At 40.5% G+C, this 13,980-nt stretch overlaps 1 pseudogene; it reads left to right on the top strand.

The window, feature by feature from the left end:
- The first annotated feature begins 12,484 nt into the window (after window positions 1-12,484).
- Window positions 12,485-13,591, top strand: LOC129538048 (THAP domain-containing protein 5 pseudogene; annotated as a pseudogene).
- Window positions 13,592-13,980: the final 389 nt, after the last annotated feature.

Here is a 13,980-nt window from a genome sequence, read left to right as displayed (position 1 = left end):
ATATGCCAGCAAATTTGGAAAACTCAGCAGTGGACACAGGACTGGGGAAGGTAAGTTTTCATTCCAATCCCACAGAAAGGCAATGCCAAAGAATGGCAGACTACCATACAGTTGTGCTCATTTCACACGCTAGCAAGGTAATGCTTAAAGTCCTTCAAGCTAGGCTTCACTATTACATGAACTGAGAACTTCCAGATGTAAAAGCTGGATATAGAAAAGACAAATGAACCAGAGATCAACTTGCTGACATCCACTGGATCATAGAAAAAGCAAGGGAATTCAAGAAAGTTATCTACTTCTGCTTCATTGACTATGCTAAAGGCTTTGACTATATGAATCACAATAACAATTAAAAATTCTTAAAGCGTTGGGAATACCAGATCACCTTACCTGCCTTCTGCCAAACCAGTATGCAGATCAAGAAGCAAGAGAATCAGAGATGGAAAAACAAATTTGTTCCAAATTGGGAAAGGAGTGTGCCAAGGCTGTATATTGTCTCCTTGCTTATTCAACTTCTATGAAGAGCACATCATGTGAAATGCCAGGCCAGATGAATCAAAAGATGGAATCACAATTGCCAGGAGAAATATCAACCACTTCATAAAGGCAGATGATACCATTCTAACGGCAGAAAGTGAAAAGAAACAAAAGAGATGAAAGTAAAAGAGGAGAGTGAAAAAGCTGGCTTAAAACTCAACATTCAAAAAACTAAGATCGTAGCATCTGGTCCCATCACTTCATGACAAATAGATGGGGGAAAAATGGAAACAGTGAGAGTCTATTTTCTTGGGCTCCAAAATCACTGCAGTTGGTGACTTCAGCCAGGAAATTAAAAGACTTGCTCCTTGGAAGAAAAGCTATGACCAACCTACACAGCATATTAAAAAGGGAAGACATCACTTTGTCAACAAAGGTCTATCTAGTAAAAAAAAAAAAAAAAATTTTTTTCCAGTATTCATGTACTGATGTGAGTTTTGGACCTTAAATAAGGCTGAGCACTGAAGAATTGGTGCTTTGAGTCTGGTTCTGGAGAAGACTTGAGAGTCCATTGGACTACAAGATCAAACCAGTCAATCCTAAAGGAAATCAACTCTGAGTTTTCATCGGAAGGACTGTTACTGAAGCTGAAGATCCAATACTTTGGCCAACTAATGTAAAGCTTCAACTCACTGGAAAAGACCTTGAACTGAGAAAGATTGAGGGCAGGAGGAGAAGTGTGGACAGAGAAGAGATGGTTGGATGACATCAAGGACTAGAGGAATAAGAGTTTGAGCAAACTTCTGGAGTTTCTTAAAGACAGGGAACCCTGGTGCATGACTTAGTGACTGAACACTGAACGACAACAATAAAAATTGTTTTAGTGGTGAAAGGGTGAGTGAGTTTATATGTGAAAGAAAAAGCTGGAACCAAATTTGTCTTCTCTTCTAAGCATGCTCTGTATATTTCTACCTTATAACTTTATTATCTCCATCTGCCTGCCACGAACTCACCGAGCAACTGAACTGAACTAAATTGAATGAATAAACAGTTACACAAATGCTAAAACTTACTCAAATGTTTTTCTTGAATCTAAAACATGATCTGGTACACATGGTTCTCAGCAGAGAGGTAATGAATTACCTGGTTGTGAAGTAAAATGCTTCCTTAAATCACTGCAGACTCGTCATCCCATCATTACTCCTTCCTCTCAGCTACAGTGGGACATAAAAACATGCACTCATTTGCTTATCCATTCATTCATTCAAAGTAGTGCCCTCATTTAATCCTGAGCTACGAGAGATGCAGAAGATGTTGTCCTTTTCTTCAAGTCACTTCCAGGGATTTGAAGATTGTATTGTGTAAATGAACAAAATTGTATCCACAAAAGTCCACAGTTGCTCTGGGATCAGTGTCTAAAGAACCAGGAAATACATGGTAAGATTTTCCCACAGTCGAGAGGATGGTGGATAACATACCCAGGCCAAAGTCAACCATAAGCTCAACAGAAAAACAGTGAAGGGGGGAAGTGATGACTATAAAGGCAGGAGATGTGCCCTCCAGGCATGTCTGAGGGCTCCAGGAAGTCAGGATGGCAGGAGTATTGAGGGTTAGGGAAAGGTGACAGCAAAAAGGTAGAAAGCAAGCTGTGGTTAAATCATAAGGGGTTTGTGCCTAACCTGCTTATGAACCTGCAATTCTGGTCAACGCTGCCTTCATCCAGCTGCTTCAAATGCACAAATGCACTTATCAAAGTAGGTCATAGAGGCACTAAAGAGTTCCACAGAGGAGGCTTCCCTGCTACCCCACAAAAAAGGCATGCAGAAGAGTAGGCAGAGTCATGTTGAAGGTGAGCTGGGACCAGGAGAAGCTAGACTCTGGCAGAAATGGTCAGAAGGCCATAGCAGGAATCCAGAGGGCAAAGGACAGATGTGAGTTAGGGCAGAGTGCAGGGGAGACAGGTGTGGGAGTCTGTGTCCAAGACTCTATGGGAAAGGTGTAGTTTCACAAAGCTTTCTATATTTTTTCCAAGTGTTTATTCTTCTCATGATACTTATTTGACACTCCCATGTTAATATCTGTAAACTCCTCCCTGTGGTAAATATTTGGAGGGCAGATACTGTGTTTTATTCATCTATAATTATCAGCACTCTAGGGATCCCAATAAAAACATGTTGAATACATGTGTAAATGAGTCAGTGAATAAATAGTATCATGTTAGAGCTTATTTTCATTCAGTCTCTTCCTAATCTAAGTACCAAGAAGCTCTTGAATTCTACGCAGACTCCTAAATCAGGTTGTAATTGATACCAACAGGGCCAGAGAAGATTCCCAGCAAGTAGGAGAAAGATTTGAAAGTGAAGCCAAGACAAACAATATTAAACTTTCATTGTGAACACATAGAGGGCCAAGGTCAGATCTCTTGGAGGTGTCTGCCATTTAGCACATTCACTGTTACATAAAAGGAAATTAATACTTGTGAGTGGTAAATATTTGAAGGGCAGGTACTGTGTTTTATTCATCTATAATTATCAGCACTCTAGGGATCCCAATAAAAACATGTTGAATACATGTGTAAATGAGTCAGTGAATAAATAGTATCATGTTAGAGCTTATTTTCATTCAGTCTCTTCCTAATCTAAGCACCAAGAAGCTCTTGAATTCTACGCAGACTCCCAAATCAGGGGGTAATTGATACCAACAGGGCCAGAGAGGATTCCCAGCAAGTAGGAGAAGATTTGAAAGTGAAGCCAAGACAAACAATATTAAACTTTCATTGTGAACACATAGAGGGCCAAGGTCAGATCTCTCGGAGTGTCTGCCATTTAGCACATTCACTGTTACATAAAAGGAAATTAATACTTGTCTATTGCATGAATGAAAAATGCATGAGTCAGTGAAACTGATATGTTAGAAATAAAGAAAGTGTGACAGATAAGCAGATTTTAGTACCTGTCAAAGTTTTCTGGATATATTATTAATACATGGTCACCTAAATACAACAGAATAGGAAAAGCAAGAGATCTCTTCAAGAAAATTAGAGATACCAAGGGAACATTTCATGCAAAGATGAGCTCGATAAAGGACAGAAATGGTAGGGACCTAACAGAAGCAGAAGATATTAAGAAGAGGTGGCAAGAATACACAGAAGAGTAGTACAAAAAAAGATCTTCACGACCAAGATGGTCATGATGGCGTGATCACTGACCTAGAGCCAGACATCTTGGAATGTGAAGTCAAGTGGGCCTTAGAGAGCATCACTACGAACCAAGATAGTGGAGGTGATGGAATTCCAATTGAGCTATTTCAAATCCTGAAAGATGATGCTGTGAAAGTGCTGCACTCAATATGTCAGCAAATTTGGAAAACTCAGCAGTGGCCACAGGACTGGAAAAGGTCAGTCTTCATTCCAATTCCAAAGAAAGGGAATGCCAAAAAATGCTCAAACTACCGCAAATTGCACTCATCTCACACGCTAGTAAAGTCATGCTCAAAATTCTCCAAGCAAGGCTTCAGCAATATGTGAACCGTGAACTTCCCATGGCTTCCCATGCACTATTCCTGGTTCAAGCAGGTTTTAGAAAAGGAAGAGGAACCAGAGATCAAATTGCCACATCCGCTGGATCATGGAGAAAACAAGAGAGTTCCAGAAAAACATCCATTTCAGCTTCATTGACTATGCCAAAGACTTTGACTTTGTGGATCACAAGAAACTGTGGAACATTCTGAAAGAGGTGGGAATACCAGACCACCTGAACTGCCTCTTGAGAAACCTGTATGCAGGTCAGGAAGCAACAGTTAGAACTGGACATGGAACAACAGACTGGGTCCAAATAGGAAAAGGAGTACGTCAAGGTTGTATATTGTCACCCTGCTTATTTAACTTATATGCAGAGTACATCATGAGGAACGCTGGGCTGGAAGAAGCACAAGCTGTAATCAAGATTGCCAGGAGAAGTATCAATAACCTCAGATATGCAGATGACACCCACCCTTATGACACAAAGTGAAGAGGAACTAAAAAACCTCTTGATGAAAGTGAATGAGGAGAGTGAAAAGGTTGGTTTGAAGCCCAACATTCAGAAAACAAAGATCATGGCATCTGGTCCCATCACTTCATGGGAAATAGATGTGGAAACAGTGGAAACAGTGTCAGACTTTATTTTTTTGGGCTCCAAAATCACTTCGGATGCTGATTACAGCCATGAAATTAAAAGACACTTACTCCTTGGAAGGAAAGTTATGACCAACCTAGATAGCATATTAAAAAGCAGAGACATTACTTTGCCAACAAAGGTCCATCTAGTCAGGCTATGGTTTTTCCTGTGGTCATGTATGGATGTGAGAGTTGGACTGTGAAGAAAGCTGATCACTGAAGAATTGATGCTTTTGAACTGTGGTGCTGGAGAAGACTCTTGAGAGTCCCTTGGACTGCAAGGAGATCCAACCAGTCCATTCTAAAGGAGATCGATCCTGAGTATTCATTGGAAGGACTGATGCTAAAGCTGAAACTCCAATACTTTGGCCACTTCATGCGAAGAGTTGACTCACTGGAAAAGAGTCTGATGCTGGGAGGGATTGGGGGCAGGAGGAGAAGGGGACGACAGAGAATGAGATGGCTGGATGGCATCACCGACTCTATAGACATGAGGTTGAGTGAACTCCGGGAGTTGGTGATGGACAGGGGGGCCTGGTGTGCTGTGATTCATGGGGTCACAGAGAGTCAGACACGACTGAGCGACTGAACTGAACGGAACTAAACACAACAGAAGAACATGACTTTCGAAGTTTAAACCTGTATGTGTTTCTGATGTATAATTTATCTTAATTTATTTAAAGTCCTAAGTTCTTGAATACTGGTTCTTGTCTCAGTTATTATCTACTGTGCTATAATTAGTCCCTTGCTAATGGCTTCCCATGCACTATTCCTGGTTCAAGGAGTGGAACATTGTGGTTGAATAGTGATGGCAAATATTGGCACATGCAGAAATGGTGGGAAACAGGACATGAGATTTTGTCAAAACTGTACTAAGCCTTCTGAGGTGCTAAGAGCTGGGAAATCGTTTTGTATGTCAACTGTTGGCCCAATCACTTAATCTAAAAACACAATCTACTCATTATGCCATCAGGGAGTAATGAGAAAAAATAGATTAGGCATGAATTCCAACTTTGCTACTCACAAACAGGATAATCATGCATAAGTTTAAAGACTCTGGGTCTTATTTTCTTTCTCTGAGACGTGAGCATCCTTATCAGTCTGTGAAAACAGTGTATCTATGGCATGGAGCAAAGTGTCTATGAACAAAGTATACTCAACAAATGCATACACATCTTCAACTCACATTTCATCAATCTGCTCTGGATCTATACACAACTCCTATAAGAGTGGGTGCTGAAAATCAGTGACTTCAGGTTACTTCCTTCTTAACAGCCCCACACCATCATTCTGTGTGCTGATCAGAACTCAAAAGGGTTCCAAGGTCTCCAGGGGTCCATTCCTACTTAATCAAAATTGATGTAGGTGTTGCTGTGGAGGGATTTTACAGTAAAAGTAAGTTTCCAAATTGGTTGCTGCTGCTGCTAAGTCACTTCAGTCGTGTCCGACTCTGTGTGACCCCATAGGCGGAAGCCCACCAGGCTTCCCCTTCCCTGGGATTCTCCAGGCAAGAACACTGGAATGGATTGCCATTTCCTTCTCCACCAAATTGGTTGAGCTTAAGACAATCTTTTTTTTTTTTTTTTTTGCATTTCTTTTCCATAGGGATGGTCTTGATCCCTGTCTCCTGTACAATGTCACGAACCTCCGTCCTTAGTTCATCAGGCACTCTATCAAATCTAGTCCCTTAAATCTATTTCTCACTTCCACTATATAATCATAAGGAATTTGATTTAGGTCATATCTGAATGGTCCAGTGGTTTTCCCTACTTTCTTCAATTTAAGTCTGATTTTGGCAATAAGGAGTTCATGATCTGAGCCACAGTCAACTCCTGGTCTTCTTTTTGCTAACTGTATAGAGCTTCTCCATCTTTGGCTGCAAAGAATATAATCAATCTGATTTCGGTGTTGGCCATCTGGTGATGTCCATCTGTAGAGTTTTCTCTAATGTTGTTGAAAGAGGGTGTTTTCTCTGACTAGTGCGTTCTCTTGGCAAAACCCTGTTAGTCTTGCCCTGCTTCATTCCGTGCTCCAAGGCCAAATTTGCCTGTCACTCCAGGTGTTTCTTGACTTCTAACTTTTGCATTCCAGTCCACTATAATGAAAAAGACATCTTTTTTGGGTGTTAGTTCTAAAAGGTCTTGTAGGTCTTCATAGAACCATTCAACGTCGGCTTCTTCAGCATTACTGGTTGGGGCATAGGCTTGGATTACTATAAAATAGAATGGTTTGCCTTGGAAATGAACAGAGACCATTCTGTCGTTTTTGAGATTGCATCCAAGTACTGCATTTCAGATTCTTTCATTGACCATGATGGCTACTCCATTTCTTCTAAGGGATTCCTGCCCACAGTAGTAGATATAATGGTCATCTGAGTTAAATTCACCCATTCCACTCCATTTTAGTTCACTGATTCCTAGAATGTCTACATGCACTCTTGCCATCTCCTGTTTGACCACTTCCAATTTGCCTTGATTCATGGACATATTATGCCAGGTTCCTATGCAATATTGCTCTTTACAGCATCGGATCTTGCTTCTATCACCAGTCATATCCACAACTGGATATTGTTTTCGCTTTGGCTCCATCCCTTCACTCTTTCTGGAGTTATTTCTCCACTGATCTCCAATAGTATATTGGGCACCTACTGACTTGGGGAGTTCCTCATTCTGTATCTTATCATTCTGCATTTTCATACTGTTCATGGGGTTCTCAAGGCAAGTATACTGAAGTCGTTTTCCATTCCCTTCTCCAGTGGACCACATTTTATCAGACCTTTCCACCATGACCTGCCCATCTTGGGTGGCCCCACACAACATGGTTTAGTTTCATTGAGTTAGACAAGGCTGTGTTCCATATGATCAGATCAATTAGTTTTCTCTGATTATGATTTCAGTGTGTCTGCCCTCTGATGCCCTCTCACAATACTTACCGTCTTGTTTGGGTTTCTCTTCCTTGGTCGTGGGGTATCTCTTCTCGGCTGCTCCAGCAAAGTGAAGCGAAAAGCAAAGGAGAAAAGGAAAGATATAAGCATCTGAATGCAGAGTTCCAAAGAATAGCAAGGAGAGATAAGAAAGGCTTCCTCAGCGATCAATTCAAAGAAATAGAGGAAAACAACAGAATAGGAAAAGCAAGAGATCGCTTCAAGAAAAGTAGAGATACCAAGGGAGCATTTCATGCAAAGATGGGCTCGATAATGGACAGAAATAGTATGGACCTAACAGAAGCAGAAGATATTAAGAAGAGGCGGCAAGAATATACAGAAGAACTGTACAAAAAAGATCTTCACGACCAAGATAATCACGATGGTGTGATCACTGACATAGAGCTAAACATCTTGGAATGTGAAGTCAAGTGGGCCTTAGAAAGCATCACTACGAACAAAGCTAGTGGAGATCATGGAATTCCAATTGAGCTATTTCACATCCTGAAAGAGGATGTTGTGAAATTCTGCACTCAATGTGCCAGCAAATTTGGAAAACTCAGCAGTGGCCACAGGACTGGAAAAGGTCAGTCTTCATTCCAATCCCAAAGAAAGGCAATGCCAAAGAATGCTCAAACTACCCCACAAATGCACTCATCTCACACGCTAGTCAAGTCATGCTCAAAATTCCCCAAGCCAGGCTTCAGCAATATGTGAACCGTGAACTTCCAGATGTTCAAGTTGGTTTTAGAAAAGGCAGAGCCACCAGAGATCAAATTGCCAACATCTGCTGGATCATGGAGAAAGCAAGAGAGTTCCAGAAAAACATCTATTTCTGCTTCATTGACTATGCCAAAGCCTTTGACTGTGTGGATCACAATAAGCTGTGGAAAATTCTGAAAGAGGTGGGAATCCCAGACCACCTGACCTGCCTCTTGAGAAACCTGTATGCAGGTCAGGTAGCAACAGTTAGAACTGGACATGGAACAACAGACTGGTTCCAAATAGGAAAAGGAGTACGTCAAGGTTGTATATTGCCACCCTGCTTATTTAGCTTATATGCAGAGTACATCATGAGGAATGCTGGGCTGGAAGAAGCACAAGCTGGAATCAAGATTGCCGGGAGAAATATCAATAACCTCAGATATGCAGATGACACCACCCTTATGTCACAAAGTGAAGAGGAACTAAAAAGCCTCTTAATGAAAGTGAATGAGGAGAGTGAAAAGGTTGGCTTGAAGCTCAACATTCAGAAAACAAAGATCATGACATCTGGCCCATCACTTCATGGGAAATAGATGGGGAAACAGTGGAAGCAGTGTCAGACTTTATTTTTTGGGGGCTCCAAAATCGCTGTAGATGCTGATTGCAGCCATGAAATTAAAAGATGCTTACTCCTTGGAAGGAACATTATGATCAACCTAGATAGTATATTAAAAAGCAGAGACATTACTTTGCCAACCAAGGTCAGTCTAGTCAAGGCTATGGTTTTTCCCGTGGTCATGTATGGATGTGAGATTTGGACTGTGAAGAAACCTGATTGCCAAAGAATTGATGCTTTTGAGCTGTGGTGCTGGAGAAGACTCTTGAGAGTCCCTTGGACTGCAAGGACATCCAACCAGTCCATCCTAAAGGAGATCAATCCTGGGTGTTCATTGGAAGGACTGATGCCAAAGCTGAAACTGCAATACTTTGGCCACCTCATGCGATGAGTTGACTCACTGGAAAAGACTCTGATGCTTGGAGGGATTGGAGGCAGGAGGAGAAGGGGATGACAGAGAATGAGATGGCTGGATGGCATCACCGACTCGATGGACATGAGTTTGAGTGAACTCTGGGTGTTGGTGATGGACAGGGAGGCCTGACCTGCTGTGATTCATGGGGTCGTAAGGAGTTGGACAGGACTGAGTGACTGAACTGAACTGAAGATAAAAATTAGCTTTGGTGGGTCTGGTCTGATCAGATGAGTCTTTCAAAGGTACTGGGCTCTTCCTTGTTAAAGAGGTCCCTGTCATGAGAGGAAGTCACCCTAAGGGATATCTTATCCTATTGACTTTGAAGATGTGGGTGTCCTCTAGGACTGAGAGAAGCTCCCAATTACTACTAGTAATAAAATAGCCACAGGATTGAATTTTCACAACCATATGGGCTTAGACGATCCCAAGCTCTAGGTTAGACAATAACACTGCCAACACTTTAATTTCATCTTCACAAGACTGAGTATGGAGTTCAGTCATGCTGTGCCCAGACTTTCAATCAACAGAATTGTGAGGTGTATTCTTTAAGCCACTAAGTTTGTGATCATTTGTTATGCGTCACCAAAAAAATTGAATGCACCCTAGTCCTTTTGCCAGTTTTTCTTTCTTAAACTTTAATAGCATTCTCATTTTAAAACTGCCATAAAATTAGGGTTCTTGCAATGTGACATAACAGAACCCAACTATCCTTTAATATTCTACCAAGTGTAGCTGTAGTGAGGCTCAAGACAATCCCACCGAGTTGTGTCCTTCTCTATTTTGTGATGGTCAGCATATTACTTTACTTTTATAATAGTGCTTAAACTCAGTTTTCTGAGAATTAAATTGATATGTGCTTAGAGAAAAGTTTGAAGACACGAAGAAGCAAAATAAGAAAATATAAATCATCAATAAGTTCACTCTCAGAAGCAATTAAATGTGTTGACAACAATCTTTATACAGTTAACAATAACAAGCTTAGGTGAGGATATGGAGAAAGTATATATATATATAAAGCTAAAAACATAATACATACTCTTTCTCAGATTCATTTGATTGACTACAACCCAATAACATTTTTTTATTATTTGAATTATTAAAAAAAGTTTCACAAAGCAATACATTTCCTTGGTGGTGATGGCTTAGTAACTAAGTCATGTGACTCTTTGTGACCACAGTGGACTGTGGCTCACCAAGCTCCTCTGTCCATGGGATTTTCCAGGCAAGAGTACTGGAGTGGGGTGCCATTGCCTTCTCTGAATATATATATATGTAAAATTTGCATTCTACTAAAATGATTGCAATACCCATTAATGTGTTGTTTACCTGTACTTTAAAAACATTGCTATGTGTAATTTTGTATCCTGACTTTCTACTTCTCATCATTTTGTAAAAATTCCCAATACCATTAAAATTATTTAAGCATATTTTCAAACACTTTATGATCTTAAATCTTACTGAGATATCACTTATTTTATATTCCTATTCTGCTACATTTGAATATTGTTTCCTCAAAATTTAAATGAACATTTTTATTGACTATTTCTTAACACTAATAGCAAGAAGTGAACTCACCGGAAAGTATGCATCTCCCTTCTAAATAATGTGGATGAAACCAGGCAAAGAAATATAAATCACAGAATTAAGTCATTTCATGCCCTTTCTCCTTGCACCCACCCCTCCCCTGCACTTATCCAGTCTGCCGGGGAAAATAGAGTGTAGAGAACACTGTGGTTCTCAGGCATCACTGGCCTGAAGGCTAGATTCCTTGGATGGTGCACTATGCTGTGCTGTCTGGTCTAAGTAAGCAAGACAAGAGGGGCCTCCACCACAGGCACCTGAGCAGTACCACAGTCGTCAGCTCACAGCTGCCAGATTGCTCTCATTGCTCATTAACTGTTAGCACTGTTAGTTCTAATAAACTGTGATTTTCATTGCAGCTAAAGCAGGCTGGCATCCTCTCCTCCCCAACAGACTGCTCCCCAAGCAACTGACATCCACAGTAAGTACCCCCACAGGAGCCAATATGCTTGCTCTACACGCCCATCTGCCTCTCCAAACCTGCCTCCTGCCCTGCAGAGCTTACAGGCAGCAGAAGACCTCTCCACTCTCCTCTCCCCCTCCCTCTCTCGCCCCCTCCTTCTCTCTCTCTCTCTCTCCCCCATCTCCACCCCTCCCTCAATTAATCCAACAGTTAAAGCAGAAAACGTTTTTCTCTCTGCACTATTTCAGTATGAGTGTAAATCTCCTGAAATAAGCAGCTGCTGGGTTGTTTCTAGGGGAGCACCTGCCCCTGTGTTTGTCACATGGTGACACCACCTGCAGGCAGGGCTCATCTTACACAATAAAGACCTCTGCAGAAGCCCCACACATTTTCATCCAAGGTTGCAAAGGTGGCTCTGACATTAGGGTGCAGGAAGGATGCAGGGAGGGGGATTAGGCATGTGCGTATGAGTCCAAGTCAGCACGTCTGTCCATTCACAGGAATGTTAAGGGATTACATTATTTCACCGCTCAGTGCTTTTAACTTTGTGCCATTCTTTCCTTTCTACTTTAGGGTAATTTCTATTTAGGCTATAAGACTCAGTCCAGTTGTCTCCCCTGGAAAATTTCCTCTAACCTGTCTTCTAGGCTTCAACGACACCCTCATGCACCAATCACAAGGGAGTGCTGTCCCTCCTTAGCTTTTCTCAAGATAGCATCTTAATTCACTTTTGTATCTGCAGCTTACATACTTTTGTATCCCCATCATGGCACTTTCCTGGTGGTTCAGAAGGTAAAGAATCTGCCTGCAATGCAGGAGACCTGGGTTCAATCCCTGGGCCAGGGAAGATACTCTGGAGAAGGGAATGGCCACCCATTCCAGTATCCTTGCCTGGAGAATTCCATGGACAGAGGAGCCTGGCAGGCTACAGTTCATGGGGTCACAAAGAGTCAGACACCAGACTGAGTGACTAACACTTTCACTTTTATCCACAGCAAATAGTTCCTGTCACATAGGATGTGCTCAGTAAATGTTTACCACAGTGAATTGAAAAGGTACAGAATCATCTGTTCACAAGGTTCCAATAGGAAAATGGACACTGTTGCTATTTTTCCTTTAATTTTGACTTCTAGGTGTTAAAGGTGTCATTTGTCATAGTAAGACACAGTAAGATTTGCTGTAAGAATCACTGGGTTTGAGAAAATAAAGACTGGAAGCTGAGTTTTTACCCATTTCCTCTGCATAACAAAGTTGAAAATGGTTAAAGAATATGAAACGAGATTCATGGGTTCCCTGTAAATACCAGTTCCCATGTAGTGACCATTTTACTCCTGACTCAGTGACATCAGATGGGGTATTTGCTATTTGAAATAATCTGCAATTTCAACAATATTTTCTCTGCCTGAAGACAATCAGGAGAAAGACTCTTGAAAAAAAAAATCTCGAAGAAAAAATTGAAAAGTGAGAAAGAAGTATGTCTAAAAACCAAGTCAGAAGAATCATTTGCATCAAATGAGCCAAATAAGCATCCAGTTAAGATGTCCTTCCTGAACATGCAGAATTACTCGAATCATCTGCCTTGGTAAAGCCACCAGATCCAAAACCAGAAAATGTACATACAAAATAACATACTAACTCTTAGTCCAGTTAAATAAGATACCAGAAAACCAGAATCCACCTTGTAAACATTAGTTAACCATGACATGGATATAGGTGGTTTTCACACATTTTTTCAGACTCTAAATCCTACGACTATTACTTTAACAACTTCAAATTCAGAGGGTATTCAGCAGCCTTTGGAAACCCAAGAAGTGCTTGAAATAATTACCAATTATCTTGCTAACTCACACTTTACAAATGATTCTGTGGAAATTAAGTCAGCACAGGAAAATGCATTCAAATTCAGCACAATTACCCCAACAGTGAAGAATTAAACAGAAAAAGAATCTGTTATTGCCATTTTTGTACCTACAGAAAATTCCAAACCTACAATTAATTATTTTATACCTTCCCAAGAAACAGTGGAAACAGTGGAAATGGACATTAAAGACCTAGACATTGAACACTCAAATAATGGTATAGACTTTGAGACAGATGTTTTACAGATTGAGCGGGTTTTACTGCAGACCAATGTAAATAAGGAACATCCTTGGCAGAAAGTCTAAACTACATTCAAAGATAACTCCTTGAGTTACAAGAACAGCAAACTCTAGGGAGATTGAAGTCTTTGGAAGCTCTTAAAGCTAAAAAGGAAAATTTGCTATCTGAAGAAACGTATAGAAAATGATTTCACAACATATGAAGTTATTATATAGATTGGAGAGGTTTTAAAGTTTATGACTTTTACATAAGTTTTTTTCTGGTCCAACCAAATTATATGTAAAGTGAACTTATTCTTGTGTAAAATTCTTACCTTGATGAAGCTAAGAAAGTGCTCTAATGTCATGAACTTCATCCTGTCTTTGTTATTTTTTGTTCATTTTTGAGAAAAACTAGAGAGTTGTTGGGTAGAAGACATTTCATCACTTCTTAACATTCCAAATTTAAAGTAAAAATGTAGTGAATAAATAATATAACTAAGTCATAAACTGAGAGAACACAGATATGGTAAACAAGATCCCAGAATAGAAGTCAAGTACAGGAATCAGTCCTGGTTCTGCCATTTAGATGTGTCTTGGACAAGGTACTTATTGAGTCTCAGTCT

The sequence above is a fragment of the Moschus berezovskii genome, chromosome 2, assembly GCF_049115385.1.
Source record: "Moschus berezovskii isolate FMDL1 chromosome 2, NW_MosBer_1.0, whole genome shotgun sequence".
In the NCBI taxonomy this organism is placed as follows: Eukaryota; Metazoa; Chordata; class Mammalia; order Artiodactyla; family Moschidae; genus Moschus; species Moschus berezovskii.
Note: the sequence above shows the minus strand (reverse complement) of the source record. Positions and strands in the feature narration are given on the sequence as shown.